This window comes from Plecotus auritus (assembly GCF_963455305.1).
Source record: "Plecotus auritus genome assembly, chromosome: 1".
NCBI classification, from domain to species: Eukaryota; Metazoa; Chordata; class Mammalia; order Chiroptera; family Vespertilionidae; genus Plecotus; species Plecotus auritus.
Window position 1 is genome coordinate 168,502,658 of NC_137770.1, and position 6,210 is coordinate 168,508,867.

A 6,210-nucleotide genomic window follows, 5' to 3' on the forward strand; every position below is an offset into this window, starting at 1 on the left:
ATAGTTAGTAATATTGTTATAACTATGTATAGTGTCAGATGACTAGATTTATCAGGTGATCACTTCTTAAGTTATATATGCCTAATCACTATGTTGTACACCTGAAACAAATATAATATTGTATGTCAAATTTAATTTAAAAATAATTTTTTTAAATTAGGGAATAATATAAACATATGTATTAAGAGTATAGCCTAATTTTTTGGCTATTTAAACAAATCAAGAGTCAAATGTTTGTATATAAAATCAATTTTATTATAAATAAAAAAGAGGCTATTTATCAATACAAATATTTGTATCCTCTTTCCACTGAAACCAATGAATATACTTTTATTAATTTTCCTTTCTTTCTGCTATAATCCAATGGTTGACCAGAGGACTTTTAGACTATCATGTCCTGAGTAATATTATACAATATGGCTTGCTGCACCATTTTCTAATTCTGGTTGTTACCCCCCAAATTGTTAATTTTTAAAAATGTGGATCCATTCTGCTTATTTTTAATTCCAATATTGCTTTTACATACATTGCACAGAATGGTAATTCTCAAAGTCTTTACATTACCTGCATCATTCCCCCAGGTTGAGTATCAAAATGCAGTTTCGAAGACCCCAGGCTACTGCATCTGAATTTCTACCTGTGGAACCCAGAAGTCTCCATTTTAACAACCCAGGCAGATGCTCCTAAGCACAGTGTTAGGGGGCAATAGTTAGTGTCACGCACTGCACAAAGCTAGTCTGGTCTCCCTTAGTCTGTGCTCCAGATTCTTAACCTTTCTTCTAGATGATAGCTGATCTTAGTTGCTTCCTATGGATACTTTGTAATTTATTAGGGTCCCTATTTAAATTTGGCATCCAAAATTAAACCTGCCCTTATAGAAATTGTTTGTTAATACAGAGCATAGAGGGACTCATACCTTTCTTGATCTAATGATTACTTATGTTAAAATAACATAATGCTGACATTTTTAGTAATTACATAACTCTGTTAGTTCATAAAGTGACTGTAACCTACTAAAGTCACAGATTTTTTTTTCACTTGAACATCTATATTTGAGCTAATCCAAACAAAATTTATAGTTATCTCTATTAGATTTAATTCTGTTAATATGTTATCTCATTAATTTTCAAAATTTGGTTTCTTCACCTATCATATAAATGTGTCTATTATTAGCTTTCTATAGCATGAAATAGTATCTGAGAGCCACAGATCTCTGTCTTTTATTCTATTTGAGATTTTTTTTTAATTTAAATTCTTTATTGTTTAAAGTATTACATATGTCCATTTGAGATTTTTATAATTGACTAGAGGCTCAGTGCATGAAATTCATGCACGGGTAGGGTCCCTAGGCCTGGCCAGTGATCAAGGCTGATCAGATTCCCCACCTCCCTGCCTCCCTGCCTCCTCCTTCCCTCACTCCCTTAGCACCCCACCGCTGCCACTGGTCGCCTGCCATGTTCCACGCCGCCCCCTGGTGGTCAATGCATGTCATAGCAAGAGATTGAACTCCCAGTCTCCCGGTCGAACTCCCTAGGGGACACTTTGCGTATTAGCCTTTTATATATATAGATTTGGGTAAATATAGGCAGAATACCTCTGGGGGAACATTTGCCAAGATAGTCAAAGGTACAGAAATGCCAATTTTACCTAAATGAGATTGATTAGAGAGAGGTTTATTTTCTATTTTTTAAAATTATGGCATAATATGAAAATTCACATGATTTTTAATTAAGAGAAAATAATACAGAGAAATGTCTCTCTTCTGACAGCCACTTAGGACACTTGTCCTGGTTTCTCCAGATGCACTTTCCCTTTTCCCTTCCATTAGGAATCGTTCAGGAGAGAGCGTGAGACGCACTGATATAAAGATACCATTTTTATGTCATCCACAGAGTTGGAAAGTATATGTTCATCCAGTCATTTATAAAAATGCTAAATAGAATAGGGTAAAGGCATCCTACTAGACACGTTCTCATGTTATTTAAAGCCATTGCAAGACATTATTGAGAGGAGGCAGCCCATATTACTCCATGAAGTCAGGACAAATAACAATTGCTAGCTGCTGTTTGCTTTTCACACAGTCCTTTAATCTATCTACCTAGTAACCTCATAAAAAATAAACCATATTGTTTATCAAAGTTTCTCCTTAGTTGTCATTTGTTGGCTGCTAATGACCATCACATTCATTTCTGCATGCTCAAAAACCAGCCTTTTAACTATCGGTTGTCAAACCTGCAAACCTCAATCAAGTTTTCTATAATTTCTGGAATCCGTCCTATTACCCTCTTCAAAAATAAGATAAAACTTACTCATCTCTGGTCTTGTGGTATCACTCCTATTTGCCACAACTTTTCAAAGACTACTAAAGAGTAGCTCGAAGATTATGGATGAAAATTCTGTTACCACCCTGGTATCTAATTCAACTGGCCTCATTTTAAACATCTTGGTATAAGTTTACTAATCTCTCATCTATTTGGGTCTTAAAATTCCAACTTTTCATAGTTTTTCTCTATATTCAGTTTAAAAACATATCTAAAAAAGAGAAGGAAAAAAAAAGGAGTTGAATGATTCTGCTACTTCTCTAATATGCTTTCTGTTATCAGCTCTAAGCAGTACACTTATTATTTCCTTCTTTTTGACAAAAAAAGTATGCTTTACAGTTTCTTTGTCAACTTTATTGTTTTCTTTATCCTCAATTTATTGAGAGCCTTAATTTGACACTTTTATAATAGATTTCTACATCCATCCTTGGTTACTCTCCCTTCTCTGTATCTTTTATACATACACATGAAATTTTAGATTACTAGGCAGCCATTCAACTTTCCTGAGCTGTCTCCCATTTTATTTGAATTATTTCTCAATTATTCAACTACAAGTTTTGTTGTGGTTGACTTTTAATCTCCCTTTGTTAGCCATAATCCCTTTTTGAGACTCAAGACATGGGTCAAGAACTGTTTTCCTTGAACTTTTTATAGAAGTTTCTCGAAGTCCAGGGCACTTGTCTATGACTCTGAAGCCCAGGGTGTGCTCCTGTGGCCATCATAAACTATTAGCTCAGGGTTCTCAACAATGTTTTACATCGCAGCACTTCATTGACGACAGCCTCCCATGTGACACACCCTCACATGTATCCCAAGTTTTACAAACCTCAAGAATATTTTGCCTAAAAGTAAAATCATATTTAACTGACACCTATGTTGGCTATCTGTCAGTTATGATTGCTCTCCACAGTCACATGGTAACATTGATAAACAAGCTGCATATTATGTAGCATTCCATGCCACCTCTTATCCTATATAATAAAATGCTAATATGCAAATTGTCCCCTTGACCAGGAGTTCGACCTGGGGGCAGGGCCAGCTGGCCAACTGCCCATGGCCCCTCCCCACAGCCGGCCATCCTGATCGACCCCGTTTGGAGGGGGGCCAGTCGGACCCCACCCATGCACGAATTCATGCACCGGGCATCTAATTAGAACATAAGAGCCATGTTATCATCAGAATAACCTTGACACCATTCAAATGTATATATTTTTAGAAAGTAGACTATTTACAGTTTTACTTCCTTCACTATTAGTAACAAATTGCTTGCAACTTACCTCTGTGCCAAGACCAAGTTATAGATGACCAAGGTGCTTTCTCCCCTCCATACCACCAACTAGCCTTTCCTCATTGTTCAAAACTAAGCCAAGCCTTATTTGATTCTGATGATGAGGGCAGTCAGTGATTTACTCCTCAGGATGGTCCAAGTCATCTTTCTTGATAAACAACCTGCCTTTGTAGAATTTGGGTGCCATTTGGCTAGTAGTCTGTAACATTCTCCCACAGTCACATATATTATTTCTAAAGTGCTAATATTTCAGCAGTCTCTGTATATGAGCCTTTTAAACATAGCAGTGAGATATCATGATGCCTTTAGAATAAAGAAATGCAAGTTTTTGCCATCTTTAATTTTTAAAAAGTGGATTGAGCATAACTTGAAGCTAAATTAAATAGTGGTCTGCAAAAGGTATTTTTCTAACAAAATCTAACAATGAATATGAATGAAAAACTGTTCAATCATTAGACAATGCACTCAGTGATGAAAGCACTTGGACAAATGAGGGGAGGGGAGGAAAAGGAAGGAAGAGAAAGAGGAAATCTGGGAGTTTCATCCATCCATGTGGGTCTTCTTTTAATATGCAAATTATGGCTAAACTAGAATTCTTTTTTAATAAGAGCCATTTGAAATGAACAATTCTTTTCATTCTCTAGCTACTTGTATTATAACTTCCACAATGTGTTACATTAGAGCCAATCTTGCCCTGGCCAAGTGGCTCAGTTGGTTGGAGCATCCTTTTGTACACCAAAAGGTCATGGGTTCAATTCTCACTTAAGGCACATACCTAGATTGTAGATTTGATCCCCAGGGCAGCCAAACATCACAGTGATGTTTCTCTCTGTCTCTCTCCCTCTCCCTTCCTCTCTCTCTAAAATCAATAAAGTAACATTTTTTTAAAGCAAATCAGGCCCTGGGTTAGACTGTCGACCCATGAACCCAAAGGTCTTGGGTTCAATTCCAGTCAAGGGCACATACCTGGTTTGCAGGAGGCAACCAATTGATGTTTTTGTCTCACATCATGTTTTTTCTCTCTCTCTTCTCCTCCTCCCACTTCCCTTCCACTCTCTCTAAAATCAGTGGGAAAAATATCCTCCAGTGAGGATTAACAAACAAAAAAAGCAAATCTGTTTCTTACATAATATATAGTGTTTACTTAGAACTTGCTTCAAGGAATATTTAAGGTCTCCTGACACACTTCCATAAATCTGTTCTAGATTTATGATTTATACTCCAAAACCTTTGATGCAAAAAGAATATAAGTTTTAGTAAAGGTGGTGAACAATTTAAAAAAACACTAAATTTTATTTTTAAAGCCCTTTTTCTTTCTAGTCATGTAACCCACTCCAATTCAATTTCCCTTAGGTTTTTAACCTAGAAATTTTGACCAAATAAATCCACTGAAGCTGCTCTTCCATAATCCTAATACATCTTTTACTGGATCTAAAAAAAGACTTTCAAAGTTTTTTCTTTTATCGAAGAGGCCAAAATATAACATGGCATCATGTAAACCGCTTAGATGTGGTCCTTTGACTACCTGAATGTCTTCTGACAAAGAAGAAGGGGCAAAAAGAAGGAGGATCAGGGAGAGAAGAAGAGAGGGAGGGAAAAATAAGGGTAAATATCAAATTATTAAAGAAATTGTTTTAAAATGAGCTCTTAAAAAGACCCACACAGTCTGTTAGCAAATGTATTAGAATGCAACAGTAACTATTTTTAAAATGGTCTTACTAGTTATCATGTCCTCTTTTTAAACATATATTTGCTAATACCTGTATTTCTAAGGACAAGGGAAATAGTTTTACCTGGGATATGGATACAACCATACAATGTAGTAATGCACCATGGTACCAAGAGCTGGAGCCCTCCCTCTCCATTGGGTTGGATTTAGCCTTAGTCAATGCAAAATTCTGTACTATTCCACTCTGACCCTCGAGGCAATGGCATCAAATGTCCACAACAAGAGCCACTAGCTGGTTATACTAATCTTTCCTCACTGTCCCCAAATCTATCTTTTAAAAATTCAGACTTTACTTTTTTACAACTACTTTCCATGAATTTATTTTTATCAACTAAAACATTACCCTAAAACATATGTCTAACTTAAGACATTGTGGACCAATAGTTTTATTGCTAGCTTTACCCAGTGGCCAGATAAGTTTCTATTGAACGAGTACAAAAAGCGTTTTATATAAATGTTAAAGGCACGCCTTAAAATTAAATGCCCATTGCTTTTTGAAGTTATTTATTACATGTTCTTACTAGCTAATATCTTTTTAAAATATGATTGCCTACAAGCCTTAGAACAGAAAACACGAAAATTCTCGTGATCCGTTTGCAATGTGTTAATAAGCGCTGTTCTAAAGCTTATTTCTATGTACATCTTCCATACAAAAAAAATCAAGATTGTCTGTTCATTGTATGCATATATGCATAACCCATGGACACAGACAAAAGGGTGGTGAAGGTCTGGAGCAGGGGGGTGGGTGCAGGCTAGAAGGGGTCAATGGGGGAAAAAGGGGAACATAAGTAATACTTTCAACAATAAAGATTTGATTTTAAAAATAAAAAGAATAAAAAGATTGTTCAGTTCAGAGGTCTGATGGTGGTTTT